Source organism: Amblyraja radiata, chromosome 17 (genome assembly GCF_010909765.2).
Source record: "Amblyraja radiata isolate CabotCenter1 chromosome 17, sAmbRad1.1.pri, whole genome shotgun sequence".
Classification (NCBI taxonomy): Eukaryota; Metazoa; Chordata; class Chondrichthyes; order Rajiformes; family Rajidae; genus Amblyraja; species Amblyraja radiata.
The window spans coordinates 11,832,209-11,850,424 of NC_045972.1; the positions used below are offsets into that span (position 1 = coordinate 11,832,209).

General features: G+C 44.6%; 1 protein-coding gene across 1 annotated transcript in view; it reads right to left on the reverse strand.

The window, feature by feature from the left end:
• zfhx3 (zinc finger homeobox 3) overlaps positions 1-18,216 on the reverse strand; it is a 1,217,643-nt gene that overhangs the window by 613,958 nt on the left and 585,469 nt on the right. The window contains exon 3 of the mRNA XM_033035748.1: positions 17,638-17,694. The gene's annotated coding sequence lies outside the window, so the exon portion shown is untranslated. The remainder of the gene's footprint in view (positions 1-17,637; positions 17,695-18,216) is intronic.

Consider the following 18,216-nt stretch of genomic DNA (forward strand, 5'->3'; position numbering starts at 1 on the left):
TTTTGCACACCTTAGGGTGCTGCCGGGACTGTGCTGCCCGCATCCTTCACGTGGACGGTTTGGGAGATCGGCGGCTGTCCGTCCTCATGGCCAGGATGCTCGCGTTCATGGATGGCCACCGCCCATGCCTGTTGTTTGAACAGCGGTTTCTGAAGCCGATGCCCGACGATATCCGTCAAATGCTCGCCGGCGCGGTCTTCAACGATCCCCAGCAGCTCGCGGAGCGAGCTGATGAGCTCTGGATGACTCGGCATCATTCTATCTGCGCCATTGACCACGTGCCCGCACCAGCGTGCCTTTCACCTCGGCTGCTCCACGAGGAGGGCACGCCATCGTCGTCCATCGAAGAACCACAGCAGCGTCCCGAGACTCGCGGTAGGCACCATTGGTGTTACTACCACCTCCGCTTTGGCGCGGAGGCTCGACGCTGACGCCATCCCTGCGCGTTTCAGGGAAATGCCATGGTCGATCGTCTGTATAGACCCCGCCATTCCATCCGTTTCGGCTCTCGACCACAGCGTCGACTACGGCGAGCTGGCAGCAGCGCAGCAGGCTGATGCCATTATGGCGGACTACCGCACCACCGGCACTGGCGGTGCGGCCGGTGTCATGGTCCTGTGCAACGTCTCCACAGGACACGCCTGCCCGGTCATCCCCGTTAGTTGGAGATGGCGGGTTTTCCACACGGTCCATGGCCTGGCCCACCCGTCCATACGTGCGACGTCCACCCTGTTGGCTGCCAAGTTCATCTGACACGGTCTCTGTAAGCAGGTGGCTGCCTGGGCCCGCGCCTGTATTCCGTGCCAGACCTCCAAGGTCCAGCGACACTTACGGCCACCGGTGCAGGATTTCGCTGTCCCCGAGGGCAGGTTCCTGCATGTGCATGTGGACCTCACGGGGTCCCTTGCCACATTCCCAAGGTGCCACACACCTGCTCACCATCGTGGACCGTTTCACGAGGTGGCCGGAGGCGATTCCACTTTCGCCCGCACTGAGTACACCTGTTTCCAGCTTTGTTCCGTCGGCCCCAATTGTTACGACTGACCCTGTTTTGCCGGCCCCTACTGTTACGCCCGTCGCACCTTCAAGAACCACGTGTTCCGGAAGTATCATCGGGTCCCTGCTCGGTTCCGTACCTCTGGTTCTGGGGGGGGCCCTGTAGCCTTGATGCACAGGTCCACATGCACATGCACCTGCTGGGGCTCGCAGGTAGTCGAACCCTGCGGTCGGGTGCGTCGGACATGTGACTCTAGGGAGGGGTTGTGTTTCGTGCGCTTTCTGGGCGATGCCGCTTCAGTCGCTCTGGACCACCGTTGTGGCTGGATCTGTTTATTGGTTGTGTGAGATACTTCGTCAGTTTACTTGTTTTGCTAATAAATTCATTTGAACAATCGACTCTCATCTCGTCCGCCAAAGTAGCATTTAAAAGGACAGGCATATGGGCGTGCAGGGAGTTGAGTGATATGGACCATGTGCATGCAGAGGAGATTAGTTTAATTTGGCATCTTGTTCGGCAAGAATATTGTGGGATGAAGAGCATGCTCCTGTACTGTCCTGCTCTGGGTTCTATGTTCTATTTCCGCCAACATGTCATGTTTAAAGTTTTCGACTGCAGACTTTGCCATGATAGACGTAGCAATAGAGACACAAAAAGCTGCAGTAACTTAGCAGGACAGGCAGCATCTCTGGAAAGAAGGAATGGGGTGATGTTTCGGGTCGAGACCCTTCTTAGGGTCTGAAGAAGGGTCTCGAACTGAAATGTCACCCATTCCTTCTCTCCAGAGATGCTGTGTGTCCCGCTGAGTAAGTCCAGGTTTTTGTGTCTTCCTTCGGTTAAAACCAGCATCTGCAGTTCATTCCTACACCTAAACGTAGCAATATTGACAATGCAGAACAAGGCATAGTAATGTTGAGGGACTTATCTATTTATTTCAAAGTGCTGGGTGGCACAGTGGTGCAGCAGTAAAGTTGCTGTCTGACAGCGCCAGAGATTCGGGTTCGGTCCTGACTTTGGGTGGCATCTGTATGGAATCTCCCCGTGACCTGAGTGGGTTTGTAAAAGGCAGCAGTTGTCCGTGGCAGCACAAATATCCATTGAATTGATCCACACTCCAAAGACGTATAGGTTTGTCCCCAGTGTGTGTAGGATAACGTCAGTGTGCGGGGATCGCTGGTCGGCGCGGACTCGGTGGGCCGAAGGGCCTGTTTCCGCATCGTATCTCTGAACTAAACTAAACTGAATTTAACCGTAAAATTGCTGTCTAAGTAAAGCTCATCAGCTGCCTGCGTGCCAGGGGTCATACAGTCCTCCAGGTTTATAGCTGCACTACAGGGAGGAGGTGATGCCTTCTGCTGTTTCATTCAGTGAACAGACAACCTTCTGACTCAAGGCTCCACCCAGAGACCAGGTCCAACATTTAAACTGATATTTGAGGTGGTGCTGCACATCATAAGCTTTGAACCTTTGAAATAAAGTCCCATCAGCCTTCCTTGGTACTGGTGAGGATCTCTTGTAGTATTTAAAGAAAAGCAAAGATTTCTTCCTTGATGTCCTAGACAATACTTCTCTCCCAACTGATAGTAAAAGAAACAGATGTGTCAACGACATGATACTTTTTTCGGTGTTATGCAATTGAAATTTTTTTTTTTTTCAGAAACATAATGAAATAATGATCATTTCCAGGTGATATTTTGCTTCTCTGGAAAATTGATCACAGTTTTCTTGATGCGTATTACTTGTGCTGTCCCTGGCATTTTTGATCTGCAAAGGATGATGTTACTTTCTGTGCAACCCCTCTTCTGGAATAGAGTGGAGTAGGTTGGAGCATGTTGCCCTGTTGGTACATGTCATTGTGTAGTCATGCTACTACAAAAGTAGCATAGTGCTGGATTGTTATGCCAGGCAGGTACGAAAATCACTTATACAAAGACTTCACATCTCTCATCCCAGACCATGCAAAGCCTCTCTTCACATCCTCTAATCTTCAAAGCGCTGGAGGAACTCAGTCGGTCTGGAGAGGGAATGTACAGGAAACATTTTGGGGTCGGTACCCTTCTTCAGACCCAAGATGTCGTCTGTCCATTCCTTCTGCCGTTGTACAGGGCCCTGGTGAGACCACACCTGGAATATTGTGTGCAGTTTTGGGGAAGTCTCCTAATTTGGGGAAGAACATTCTTGCTATTGAGGGAATGCAGCGTAGGTTCACCTGGTTAATTCCCAGGATGGCAGAACTGACATATGATGAAAGAATGGAGCGACTGGGCTTATATTCACTGGAATTTAGAAGGATGAGAGGCTATCTTATAGAAACATATAAAATTCTTAAGGGATTGGACAGGCTAGATGCAGGAAAATGTTTCCAATTTAGGGGGACCCCAGAACCAGGGGGTCACAGTTTAAGAATAAGGTGTGGACCATTTAGCACTGAGATGAGGAAAAACATTTTCACCCAGAGAGTTGTAAATCTGTGGAATTTTCTGCTACAGAAGACAGTGGAGGCCAATTCACTGGATATAGGTATTCAAGAGAGAGTTAGATCTAGCTCTTAGGGCTAATGGAATCAAGGGATATGGGGAGAAAGCAGGAACAGGGTAGTGATTTTGGATGCTCAGCCATGATCATACTGAATGGTGGTGCTGGCTTGAAGGGCCGAATGGCCTACTCCTGCACCTATTTTCGATGTTTCTATGTTTCTCTAGTTGCTGCCTGACCTGCTGAGTTCCTCCTGCACTTTGTGTTTTGCTCACGATTCCAGCATCTTCACTTTCTTCTGTCTCTAATCTTGTTTCCTCCCCATCTATTGATCTTATTTTAAAGATTTCCCCTCATTCACCCCAGCCATCCCCGCCATTGCAAATCTTCATCGCTGATCTTCCTGACCCAACTGAACAAATATCGTTTCCGTTTGTTATCCTCCCAGGCCACATGCTGGTTCTGATCTCCAAGCAGCACTGCACCCCCACTCCCTGTGCCGACTCCCCTACAGGTCATCCTGAACCTGGCCACAGAGTGGTTCACTGGTCAATACGTTCTCAATGCTGAAACATGCTCACTCTATCAATATCCATGGTCGTTGATGCACAACTATTCCACCCACATCTCCGCGGGTGGTCATCTTGTCACGGTGGATCCTGGGAGGTAAACCGCCTGGAGCTCACAATGGGTGCTGTCTGCACAGAGTTTGTACAACTCCCCGTGACCATGTGGATTTTTCTCTGGGTGCTCCGGTTTCTTCCCACTCTCCAAAGATGTACAGGGTTGGTGGTTAATTTGGCTTTGGCACAAATAGTAATTTGTCCCTAGTGTGCAGGATAGTTTTAGTGTATAGGGTGATCACCGGTCGGCATGCATTTCTGAACTAAACTAAATTATAGCAAAACTACCTGGAGCTAAACTCCAGGCAGGGTCACCATGGTGGGCAGTTCAAGAGGGAGGTTTCTGACAAAGCATGACCCAAGTAGAAGACGTCTATGGTGAAACAGGGGGAGGATGGTGGCTGACCCATCAATGGAGTTTCACAATGTCTGAGGAGGTGAACGAAGACTGCAATGGGGTGAGAATAGACTGCAACCATTTTTCTTTAAACCAAAAATAGATTTATTCAAGTATTTACAAAACTATTTACAATACGTAATTATTCAAAACTAACCCACCACCATAGGACAAATGGTACAAATATTCATAAATAATTCTTTCACAATTCTTATTGAGGATTCATTTCACCTCCTGTGGTGTCCAGCGGTCCTGGAAATCCCCACACGATGCCTGTGGACAGCGCAAAGTCCCTCTCCAAAACCACCCGGGGCTTGGACGTAACCGCAGAAAAGGGGAAGGCAGCCGGCTCGGGCAGAGCCATAGACTGCAACCATTGTGAAGTCCACTCCATTGGACCTGTGCCTGTCGCTTTGGGCACCAGTCTCCTCACACTAAAAGATGTGATGCACAGGAGTCCACCTGGAGGAACGTAGCACAGACAGACCCACCAGGAGGACAATCATACTTGACTTTGAGTGGTCATTGTTGAATCTGCCCATCTACTATACCCACCAGTGTCCACTGGAAGTTCTGCGCCATTATTTGGTCATAATCACTTTACCATTGTTCAAAAGGCTGGTGTTTCCCCCCTATTAACAATCCAAAGCACTCTTGGGGATATTTTAAGATTTCAAAAGGATGCCATATATGGGAATTTTTTAAATTTTATTTTCACAGATGAGTCATTTCAAAAAGCAGGAAAATGTTAAATATAACATTCAGGGGAGAAAGGATCCATTTCCATACCGTATATGAAACTCGGTCAGAAATCTTCTTCAAAGTAATCCAAAGTGTTAACTTTCCGTATTAAAAGAAACATGCATGACAGTGGCTAATTTTCAATCGAGTTTCACATATGATATATGTTACTGAGTGAGCTTTCACATTAGAACCCACTTTGGGGTTAAAGGTAATCCGCTCAGTTGAGTTGGATAAATTCTACTTTTCACAGATGCCATCATGAACCCTTTATTTACACATTCTTTGAACTTTTGCACTAGGATTTTGGCTTGATGTATCTGTTGCCAAGATTCCAGCTCATTGTGTTTGTTCGTAAAGTATCAGTACAGATTTGGGAAGAATGAATGAACACTTTGGATGTGTGACTTGTTCCTTTAATCAGGAAGTAGTTTTATTTGTTTGAAATATTTTGACCCTTACAATTTTTATTGTTGCATCGGTCAACATTTTTCGTGTGCAATGTGCACAGAATGAATCAAACCTGATCGCAATGTAAATCCAGTTGAACCGGAATTACTCAATAACGGTTGCTTCCAGCATAACTCCAACAGGGCCCGTCGTACAGGGTAGGACTGTTATGTTCAGTTGGACTTCTGTCTTGCCACCACAGGGACAGGTCTTACTCTCTTTCTGCCTCTCTATAAATACCAGAACTAATGCTTTTTCAGAATGAAAATTTGCTAAAAACAATTGTCTGGCGATTGTGCGGAATAAGTGATTTCGGCTGCATAGCAGCTCAGGCCGGAGTTTGGTCAGGTTTGACTGCATACAGGGATACCTGCTTCAACATCTAAAGAGGTTGGAAATGCAAAAATGTTGCCAGAAACATGGCGCTCTTGTGTATTGTCTCAGTGTACTTTTCCATTCGTATACACTTGTACTTAAATATGAGTGTGCTTATGTATAGTGATACCACTAGGGGCGCCGGGGAGATGGCAGCCCTGCCGGCAGTCTGTTAATTTTTTTCATCTTTTTGTTATTTTTAGCGTTTGTTAAAAGTTTGTTTTAATGGACTTTGGTTTGTTTTATGTGGGGGGAGTGGGGAGGGGGGAGTGGGTCGGGGAACTTATTTTCAAGCTCCTACCTTCCTGGAGATGTGATCAATTTTTCGGATCACATTCTCCGGGCTCTGCGGCCCACCATCGCTAGAGCTGGAGGCCTCGTCGGACTGTCGTGAGCCCCACCGCGGGGCGCGGACTTAACATCGGAGCGGATCCCTTGCCTGAGATCGCTCCCACCGCGGCCTGCGGACTTACCATCAAGGGCTCGCAGTCTCGAGAGAGGCTGAGTCAGGAGCTCCAACGCAGCAGAAGGTTCGACCAGCCCCGACGCAAGGTTCGGTCCCCTGGCGCGGGGGAGTTGACATTCCCCTGATGCAGGAGCTGAACGCCTCGATGCGGAGGGCCAAAACCCCGCCGGCTATGGGAGTCAAGATCGTCCCGTCAATGGAGGGCTTGAGGCCCCCGACCGATGAAGAACAAAAGGAAGGACAAACTTTATTTCGCCTTCCATCACAGTGAGGAATGTGTAGGAGTCACTGTGGTGGATGTTCATGTTAAAATGTGTTTTTGAGTCTGTTGCTTTTAATTGTATGACTGACTTGGCCAGTGAAATTCCTCGTATGTTGCAAAACATACTTGGCGAATAAAATCTGAATCTGATTCTGATTTTTACTGAACATTGCAAAAAAGGCATCACTATACCTCGACAATAAGGTTACCACTGAACCATTATGTGTGGTTTGATTGCAATCAAGTATGTTATGATTCGCCGAGAGAAAAAGCGTTTTATTGACAGTCACAAACTAATACTAATATTGTCAACTAATCTCCACATGGATTCAAGCAGAGGAACCAGATAGAGTATCTACCCAATGGAGTAACAAATAAGGAGATTTAATGTGTAGAAAGGAACTGCATATGCTGATCTAAACCGGAGATAGACACAAAATGTTGGAGTAACACAATGGGACAAGTAGCATCTCTGGTGAGAAGGAACGGGTGACGTTTTGGGTTGAGACCCTTCTTCAGACTTCTCCAGAGATGCTGCCTGTCCCGCTGAGTTACTCCAGAATTTTGTGTTTACCTGAGGAGAAAATTATCGTTGCGATAGGATGCCAGACCTTTAAAATAGTAATAGATATTTTCCGTATAGATCAATTAATTTAGGAAAATGTGCCAAAACATGAGTGTTACTGGACAAAATCTGACACCAATCCATCGAAAGCAGGTGACAAAAAGTCAAGACAACGAGGTACGTTAAAGTAGCATCTTTAACAGGGAGAAATAGAGAGCTGGAGAGGTTAGGGAAGGAATTCCAGAGGTATTGGCCCTGAAGTGGAAGTCACAGCTGTGAATGATGGAATAGACGAGTAACTCAAATTTGGAGGAATACAGAAACATTTCCTTGGATGTATTAGATTTCAAAAGCATTTCATTCAGATTTCTTCTAAGGAGAGATAACTTGCTCCTATACTCTCATAAAAATGATTTTAGGTTCGTTTTTTTAGTTTAGTTTTGTGATACAGCAAGGAAACAGGCCCTTTGGCCCGCTGAGTCTGCACCGACCAGCGATCTCCGCATTTTTTATTCTTTTAATTTATTTTTTCTTTGCTTATTTTTTTCTGGTGAGCAAGTGTATACTTTTATTTGAATGAAGTGTTTTAGCATGATGCTGAAATTAATGAATGGTTCCATTCTGCACCGGAAATGAAGCTCAGTTCTACCACTGATCACAAAATCGATGGGTTAGACTAACGTGGTCAAAAGCACCAGGTCGTTTGGAAATGTACAAATCACATAATTAGCTTGACAATTAGGATTCTGCCATCCTCATGACAATACGATTGGGAAAAGAGACTTATCTTTTGGGGAGAACATGAGGAAAAAGATGAATGCTCGCTTAAGAAAGGCCACAGAGGAACAACATTCAGTTTATGAAGAGCTTGTGTAAAAGCAAGCCACGCTTGCTCCAGCATGGGTCTAAAGCTCAGTGCTGTATTGTTTTGGCCTCATGCCAGCTTATAACCTGCAGATAGGCTCTCTCCTGAAGACCGGTTATGAAGTGGAACATCCTCTACTATAGAGGAATGATGGCTGGTATGGGTGTTACGGAAAGAACAGCCATGGTGGAGGAAAGAAAATCAATAACAGTAGAGTGTGCTACTTATACTGTGTGGCTCAATAACAGAAGGTTGAAGGTTCAGTAATGTGATTCTCCTCAAAGGTGTTATTTTGATCTTTTGCATTTCCAGTGCATTCTGTTGCTTTGGCTTCGCGGATAATGGCATTAAACGCCTCTGTAGCTGCGTGGAGATGTAAAATTTGCCTGAAACTACATCTCACATTTAAAATGAAGTGGATACATTAAAACTGAGTTTAGAAGTTATCTACAGAACTTTAATGATAATTTTAGAGGCAAAAGACACAAATGATTTGAACTCCAATTTTCAGGTCATTGTGGAATCCATTTGCTAAGTGACAACTTTAAACTTATTTTTTTTAATGAATTTACCGTTTCTTCCAAGTTGTTTTCAACTAATAAACACACAGCGCTGTCCATTAGTGATATGCATCCAGAATTAAATAATAGATTTCAACAACGGCAGTTAAATATTTGTTTCAGTTAATAAAATGATTATTATCAAAGGAAGATTTGACATTTACCACATTGATAGCTTATATGCTGATTCCTTATATTTTGCCAATTTTATAAAGGTGTAGAAATTATTCTTATTTTATTAATGGAAACACATAGGTTTGAAAGCTCCAAAGGGCATTTAATATTCAGAATAACTGGTAAAACTACAAAAAGATGGTTGATATTCGTAAGCTTTTGATTCCATTTTGTGTGTTCTTATGATTGTCAGATTCTTACTGCATGTTTTGCATTTATTTCTCTGAAGTTTACTGAGACAGTCTGGATAAATGTTTCCACTTTTCCTCTTGATTTGCTGTAAGATCACTTAACAATTGACCTTTTAAAAGAGCTCTTTACATGCTAACAGCTAACTATCAGAGATTTCAGCTAAGCTACTGTGTTGCGTCGGCCTCTCAATGTTTTTGTCTGTGCTTCTTATGTACAAAGTATGCCCAAAACTATTGTCCACTCCCCATTTCTGCTGATTTGATGCGAAGATTACATTGTTGTCAGCAGGGGGAATGTCCACCAGTCTGGCCTCAGAGACACAACTGGCTACAGGAGGTCACCGGAGGCTTTCTAGTGAGTGCACCAATTATCTCCAAGCTGCTTTGAAGAGTCTGTCAGTTTCTCATATTACTGCAAACTTAAAAAGGGCATCATTATCGATCAGAGCTGGGAATCAAGTGGGTTCAAATAATCCTAAAACTGGGTAAACCCTTTTTTTCCCTACTTGCCTTGGTGCTTAAGAAGAACAAGCCACAGCAGTAAGCTACAGTAGAAGGGGAACCGACTGAATGTTGCTAATAGATGCACACTGTGCGGCATGCTGAACAATTGTTTAATATATGAAAAGGTCTTTGCAGGCTTCACAAAGGTGTTTTATTCCAACTGCATTGAAGCACAGTCTGCTATGACGTTACTAAATGTCTGACTTTGAATATCAAACAGAGAATCTAAACCATACTTTCAGCACTGAAGTATGACTTGGGTTGATAAGAGCTTTGCGAGATGAATCTAAACACTTTGCTTATCTGGCATAATGTCTTTGACATATTTCTGCCAACCTCGGCTTTGGAAACCTATGTGTTCATTTTGTACAATTACTTCAGTCGTATTTACATGAGGCTCCCTTTGTTTGATTTCTAACTCAACCCTGGCTAAGGATACTTGTTAAAACATTCTGCTATGTTAACTGCTGTATAAATTGAATCCATTGAATGATTCAATTCCCAAGGGACACCAAAACCAAAAAAAAATGGAGGTATGTTAACTGCTGCAAAATTGAATCCATATAGTGAGTTCAGTTCCCAAAAGACATCACAGCCTGCAGTCTGGGGCTAACAGAAAACAGCTCAGATATGATAAAGATTATATTTGTCATAAGATGATTCTTTCACAGAATAGAATGACCCCAAAATTTGTACCCGCTGCTCTGTTTTAATTTTGGCCACAGCTGTAGTCTGTGGGGTCAGTGGAAGGGCATTTCATTTGTATGGGACTTGCCAAGTCTTGAAACCAATACTGGGATCCTTGGTAAGGCTAGCACATGTTATCGTGCTTCTTGTTCATAGGAGTAGTTTCATTCTACGTGAAAGAGGTTTGAATCATGCAACTGTTAAGTGTCCCTGACGTCTATACCTGCAGATAGATACAAAAAGCTGGAGTAATTCAGCAAGACTGATAGCATCTCTGGAGAGAAGGAATGGGTGATGTTTCGGGTCGAGACCCTTCTTCATGTGTCCAGCTGCAGCTCCTCTTAGACCCAATACATCGGATAGAACAGCAGTTGGACACAGGAACATACAGGAAGCAGAAAGGGTAATAGACAGTAGTTACAGGGAGGTGGCCACACCAAAGAATCAGCCAGATCGAAGGGTGATGACCAGGAGAGTCATAGTCATAGTCATACACCATGGAAACAGGCACTTCCGCCCAACTTGCCCACGCCAACTAACATGTTATCGTGCCTCCACCTGCCTGCATTTGACTCATATCCTGCTAAACCTATCCTATCCATGTACCTATCTAAATGTTGCTTAAACATCGCGATAGTACCTGTAGTAGATAGAATGGATAGTAATTGCAGGTGGTGCAGGACCTTCTGTAGCCACCTCCCTCTCAAGCAGGGGTACCATTGTGCAAACAATTGGCTCTTCAGGTGTAAATAGCAGCAGAAATGGCAATTCATCTGGGTCTGTGAACAGAGGGTGGGACTAAGTCTAGGTGAGCAGTAATGACAGGGGCCAGGAGAAGTATAGATACAGACAGGCATTTGTGTGGCCACGGGTTGAGGTGACAGCCAATATGACAGTGCAGATTAAGAGGCTTTTAGATTGACACAGAGATATGCAGGGAATGGTGGGATATGGATCATGTATAGGCAGATGAGATTAATTTGTTTTAGCCTTATGTTGAGCATGGACATAGTAGGCCAAAGGGCCGGTTCCTGTGTTGTATTGTTCTATGTTTTATGATAAGTCTGGACCTTGGGGGAAACACTGTTGGAGTTGGACAAATGACAACATTATTCGGCAGAAGCTAGGGAGAATAAATTGGGAGCAGCTGTTATTGAGTAAGTCCACAGCTAACATGTGGGAGATAATTACAGGTCAGTCGATCAGAGTTCAGTCCAAGCATCTTCCAGTAAGGAGGAGGGACAATGTTGGCAAGGTAAGGGGACTTTGGAAGATGGGAAAGGTTGTAAATTTGGTCAAAATAGAAAGGGGAGCTTATGTAAGATTTAGGAAGTTGAAATCAGCCAGGACTTTTGAGGAATATAAAACAAGCATGGGATGAAGAGGTCCAAAAATAATGATGAAATGTAACTGGCAAGTAGGATTAAAGAGAATACCAAGAAGTTTTATATGTACAACAAGAGGGCATCTAGAGAAAGAGCAGGGCCATTCAAGGATAAATGAGGGAATTTATACTTAGAGTCAAAAGATATAGATGAGATATAAAATGAATACTTTGTGTCAGTATTGACCCAGGAGAAGGACATCGAGGAGTGTGAGATCAATATGGGGGTATATTAATATGCCAGGGCCAATGTGAAATCAAGAAGGAAGTAATGTTGGTCTCTTAAAGAGCATTAAGGTGGAATAGCCCACAAGGCCTTTTATGATCTATCCCAGGTTATTAAGAGATGCAAGAGAGGAGAATGCTGGGGCCTTGGCACAGGCCTTTATATGGTCTCCAGACAAGTGCGGTCTGGAATATTGGAGAGTAGCAATGTTGTACCTTGATTAAAAGGGAAAAAGGGATATTCCAGAAAATGATAGGCTGTGATAGGGAAGCTATCGTAGTGGATACACAGCAATATGGTTTATATACACTTGGAAGAGATGAATTAACGAAAGCCAGTGTGGCTCTGTTGTGACAGGTCATGCCTTAGAAATTTGATTGAGTTTTCTGAGGAGGTGACAAAGATGATTGAAGAGGCAGTGAATGTTGGCTACATGGACCTAAGGCATTTGACAATAACCCTTATGGTTGCCTGATTCATGGGATCAATGCTGACTTAGGAGTTTGGATTCAGAAATGGTTTACTCATGCAAGACAGAGGATAGTGGTCGAAGAGTGCTGGGTCTGTGAGAGACCCGGGTTTGATCCTGACCATGAGTGCTCGCTGTACGGAGTTTGTACCTTCTGCCTGTGGGTTTTCTCCGGGTGCTCCAGCTTCATCCCACACTCCAAAGACATACAGATTTGTAGGTTAATTGGCTTCAGTACATTGTAAATTGTCCCTAATCTGCAGGATAGTGCTAGTGTACTGGTTGGCATGGATGCAATTGGCCGAATGGCCTGTTTCCACACTGTATCTCTAAAGTCTAAAGAGATGTGTGGCCGATATTTTATTTTACACAGAGTGTGGTTGGTGCCTGGAATGCACTACAAGTGGTGGTTGTGGAGGAAGCAGGTACATTAATGGTATTGAAGAGGCTTTTAGATCATCACATGTATATGCAGGAAATGAAGGGCTATGGATCATGTACAGGCAGAAGAGATTAGTTTACTTTGGCATCATGTACAACACAGAAATTGTGGCCTAAAGGGCCTGTTCCTGTGCTGCACTGTTTGGTGTTCTCTGTTCAATCTCAGGAATTTTAGCTCCTGGGCAATTATTTGCTCATCTCCTTAATCACACTGTCTTATTTATTTATTCGCAGAAGATTAGGCTTTAGTCTGCTCAAGACTCTTGATGCAGATGAGATTTGTAGTATATTAGAAAACAAGCCAAAGGCTCAATTCAATCAAGCTGATGCTAGATGACCATGGCAGGGCCTGAATACCATCATAGGCTACAAGCTGAAAACGGGAGCAATCTCTGGCAATTACACATTTCCACCAAATAAGCTTGATGCAATTTCCCCTAGTTTTGTCCAGGCAAACAAAATTTCGCCAACCAAGACCCTGCCCTATCTTCCCTCGCTGGCTTTGTTTCGTGCATCTTGGTGGCAGATGCCAGATCTGCTTCTGCGTTGGTAATCTCTCGGATAGCTGCCGGCCAGGATGGAGCACCTGGGCTGGATCTGAGATCCTGCATCATTCAATTGGCCCCAGTATTCCCCAAGATGTAGATTCAAGCAGGTCCAGATGCTGGTTTTCAAAAAAAGACACAAAGTGGCTGGAGTAATTCAACGGGTCAGGTAGGGTCACGTTTCAGGTCAGGATCCTTCTTCGGACTGAAGTTCTGAACAGTGTTCGCCAACATCTTAATTCTCTCACTTCCAACAATTTACTGTCCCCATCTACTTCAAGGAAACCATCATCATTCCAGCCCCGAGTAAAATGAGCTGCCTCAATGACTACTGACCAGTAGCTCTATGACTTTATGGTTCGACCATCGAACCTAAGTAAATGCTTTGAACGGTTGGTAATGGGCCATATGTTCGCCAGTCTTCCTGGCAATAGAGACCACTTGCAATTTGAATATAAGAAAAATAGGTCTACAGAAGCCACCATCTCCCGTGCGCTAGATTCAGCTCGACATTACCCTGACAATACCATCTACGTCAGGATGCTACTCCTTGACCACAGCTCAACTTTCAACAGCATCATACCAAATAAGCTTATTTCTAAACTAAAGGACCTGTCCCACGAGCATGCGACCTGCATGCGGCAAGCGCAACCTAAAGGGCCGATCCCACCAGCATGCGCCTGCATGCGGCAAGCGTGACCTAACGTGGTCGCTTGAGCCGTACGGCATGCGGCAAGTGCGACCAAACCAGAAGCGGGAGCCGCGCGGAGGTCGAGTGAGTGACACGGCGTCGAGGCGGCTGCGGGCCGGCAGGCCATTGCCGCACGGAATTCTTAAACACGGTCAGTTTATTGGAGCCCCGCGCGATGTCGGGACCAGCTCCGCACAACTCCATACTGCTCCGGCGATCGAAGTGGGACCGGCCCCGCGAGGCCGTACGGTAGGTCGCGCTTGCCGCATGCAGGCGCATGCTGGTGGGACCGGCCCTTTAGGTCGCGCTTGCCGCATGCAGGTCGCATGCCCGTGGGACAGGCCCTTTATGGTTCTTCCCTTGGAGCCCACATCTGCAACTGGCTTTTGTACTTCCTGACTGGTAGACCTCAGTCAGTCAGAATGTTGAGAACATTCTTTCCAGCCTGATCCTCAATGCTGGTACTCCCTAGGATTGTGGGCTCGGTTCCATGCTATATTCCTTGATCATTTATGATTGTTTGGCTAAGTACAGCACCAACTTGATCTTTAAATTCACCAACAATGCCACTGTTGTTGGCCAGGTTAGCAACAACAGTGAGACGGAGCACTGGAAAGAGATAAAGAACCTCGTGTCATGGTATCTGAACAATAATCCAGCACCTCAACCACTTGAACTTGCAGAGAGTGGTGAACACAACCCAGTCCATCATTGGCTCCTCCCTTCCTTCCGTCTAGTCCAGCGTCATGGTGTTTTGTATCAGGAAGGCTGGAAATATCATCAGGGATGCTTCCCACTGTGGACATTCCCATTTTACTCTTCTACTTTCTGGGAGAAGATGCAGAACCATTAAAGCCTGGATGTCCAGACTTAGGCTTTTGCCCCACTCCTATCAGACACCTGAACCAATCATCTCTTTCACACTCTCCTCCTGGAGGGGCCACGGTGTACTCCTACCTCAACCTCATTTGGTTATTCTGGTATTGCACTTTTGTATTTTGATACTACCTTTGATTGCACTATAATCTTTGCACCCCTCTGCCATTTTGAACTTGTTGTGTATTTATTGTGAACTTACAATATTTATTCTTTAATCTATGGGCTTCATGAGAACTAGGAATTTCATCGCCCCCTGGTGTATTTGAAAATAAGCTAATCTGACCCTTGATGGAGATGTGATTTAGAGTATAAAATGGCTAATGGAATAATGGTCATCTTCAGGGCTTGCAACACTAAAGTGGGTAAGTGCTGTCTCATTTGGTTTTAATCTTGCCATACACAGTTCAGATCTCTGTGGTCCATCTGAGGAAGGATATGTTGATTGAGAAGGTTAAGCACAGAATTCTTTGACAAATTTCACTACTTTAAGGGATAAATTATGAGGACAAATTGCGTAAACCTAGCTTGCATAATTGAATTTAATTTAAGGGGTGTGATGGGCAAGCCCACATTGTACTTGCTGGAGTCTTGAACTGGGTTGGTGGTGTTTCAAAGCCAATGAGTTCCTTCAATGCGTGAGGTTCCTGGACTCCCCTCCACGGTTCTGTAATACTACTCCCCCATACGCTGCCAACCATGCAGATATAGTTTGAATCAGATTAGTCTTGGGCTGATGTTTACGCTACTGACTGGCCAGCTTCTCTTCCACCACAAAAAGTGCCCAAGTAATGAGTGATTCTGACCATGATTACAATATATAGGTCGGAAACCTGAAACTGGATGAAGGGTAAGAAAGGGCTAGAGACTTACACTGGGGCATTTAATACGTTTACATTCAGATGGCAGGAGGCAAGATGCCTGGGGTTAGAGAGTTTGGTGGGAAACAGGGATGGGGAGATGCCAATGCATGGGATGATTGGCTCCAGAGATCCAGAAGTTCCTGAAACTGCATTTTAAGGAAGAGTCAAATAACTTGGAGCTGGAATGGGGAGGCAGGAAGCCAGAATCTTGGTCGTACTAATCCATGGAACTGCAGGGGACTGTTTCTGCATGTTTGTAGTCCTGAAGGTGAAGGTGAGGTGAGGACAACACTCTCTCTCAATTCTTTAGTGGTCATCAGTTCCTTCAAGAATTGTTTAGAATCTGATCAAGCTGGAAGAATTATTTGAAGCTTGCAAAATGTAAGCTTCACCTGACTCTTCACAGTATTCAGTATTCAGTACGGCCCTGGAATAGAAACAAGTCTCTTCTTTGCAATGTTAAATTGGTGACTTTAGGCACTTCCAAATCTGGCTGAAAGGAGTGACGGCCATAATAACTCCGAAATATATCATGCAAAACCGAAAATGACCAAGTATTCCTCCCAAAAAAAACAGGTAAAATGCAAAATAATCTCTATGTCGGTAGCCCAATAACATTTGCTAAATGTGGCCTTTGTTAAATGCCAGAACCACTATTCAAATTGTATCCAGCACCTCTAGTTGAAGTTTATTAACCAAGCTGTTTAAAGTGACAGAAAAATTCAATCGGATTGATAGGGTTGATTTGTTTGGAGTAATAATCAAGGCCACCTAGTATTGAAACCAGGAACCATTATTTTTACATGAAGGAAGGGGAACTCTTGAATTTCTTCATCAGAATGTTTTCAGGATTGAGCTTCCAGAACCAGGGGCCACAGTTTAAGAATAAGGGGTAAGCCATTTAGAACGGAGACGAGGAAACACTTTTTATCACCGAGAGTTGTGAGTCTGTGGAATTCTCTGCCTCAGATGGTGGTGGAGGCAGGTTCTCTGGATGCTTTCAAGAGAGAGCTAGATTGGGCTCTTAAAGATAGCGGAGTCAGGGGATATGGGAAGAAGGCAGGAGCGGGGTACTGATTGGGGATGATCAGCCATGATCACATTGAATGGCGGTGCTGGCTCGAAGGGCCGAAAGGCCTACTCCTGCACCTATTGTCTATTGTCTATTGTTAGATTTTTATTATGCCCAATTAATGGAGTTGGATTGGTTGAGATCTAATTCAAAGATGTAACAGCCTAATTCATTCCAAGATTCCTACAGACTACGACTGAGTAAAGAGCTGAGCATAAAACCTCAAATGCTGCTGTGAGTTGTGGAAATGTCTGATTTGCACTCATGGTGCAGTTTTGGTTTAGTTTAGACATGCAGCACGGAAACAGGCCCTTCGTCCCACCGTTTGTGCCAAACTGCAATCACGCTGTATACTAGCACTCTCCTGCACACTAGGGACAATTTACAATTTTTACAAATCTGTACGTCTTTGGAGTGTGGGAGGAAACTGGAGCTCCCAGAGAAAATCCACACGGGAGAACGTACAAACTCCGTACAGGCAGCATCCGTAGTCAGGATAGCACCCAGGTCTCTGGCGCTGTAAGGCAGCAATTCTACCGTTGCCCCACCGTGCCACCCTAAAGTCAGGTTCTTTTTGAAGAATCGTAGCTTGTTTATCCAGAGATAAAATATGCTTATGCAACGTGATATGGGTTTTTTTTTTGCCTTGCACAACATTTGAAACTGTATTGACAATTGTCAACCGATAAAATTGCAGTGAAATATTTTGTTTCATTTTTAAGCACAAAAAAATCTTACCTTATGGTTGTGGGAACTGTGGCTGGTAGATTTTGTAACTGAATACGAATCCAATTCCTTAAAAGAAAGAATTACCTTTATACTCAATGTTCATTTATTTTCCATCTTCATCGCAACAATACAGCAGGCCTGTATACAATTCAGTCTGTGGTAATCCAGACCCGGATGTGTTCTTATCCCCTTTACACTTTGATAAACTAAAGACATGAGCCTCTGTAATCTAGAAGAGGGTGATATATATGTCCTTATTCCATGGAGTAGTCTATTGCGAATAAATGTTTCACATTTGGCATCCAGCAAATGGTCTCACGTTCATTTCATGAATTAATAATTACTTTGAAGTTCACCTGAATTTTAGTCCCCGAGCCTGAAATGTTATCCCTAATTGCTTACTTAAGAATGATTCAGCATCGCAGAAGTCAACAAACATATTCCCTGTCCCAGAAATTTTAGATTTCAAAGCTGTGTAACCTTTTTTCTCAATCTTGAGGGAAGGAGGTGACTGGAGTAGGACTTGCTGTAAGTGTTTATTAGTTCAGAGCTGATTTGCAACAGAGGGCCATGTAAGTGATGAGCATG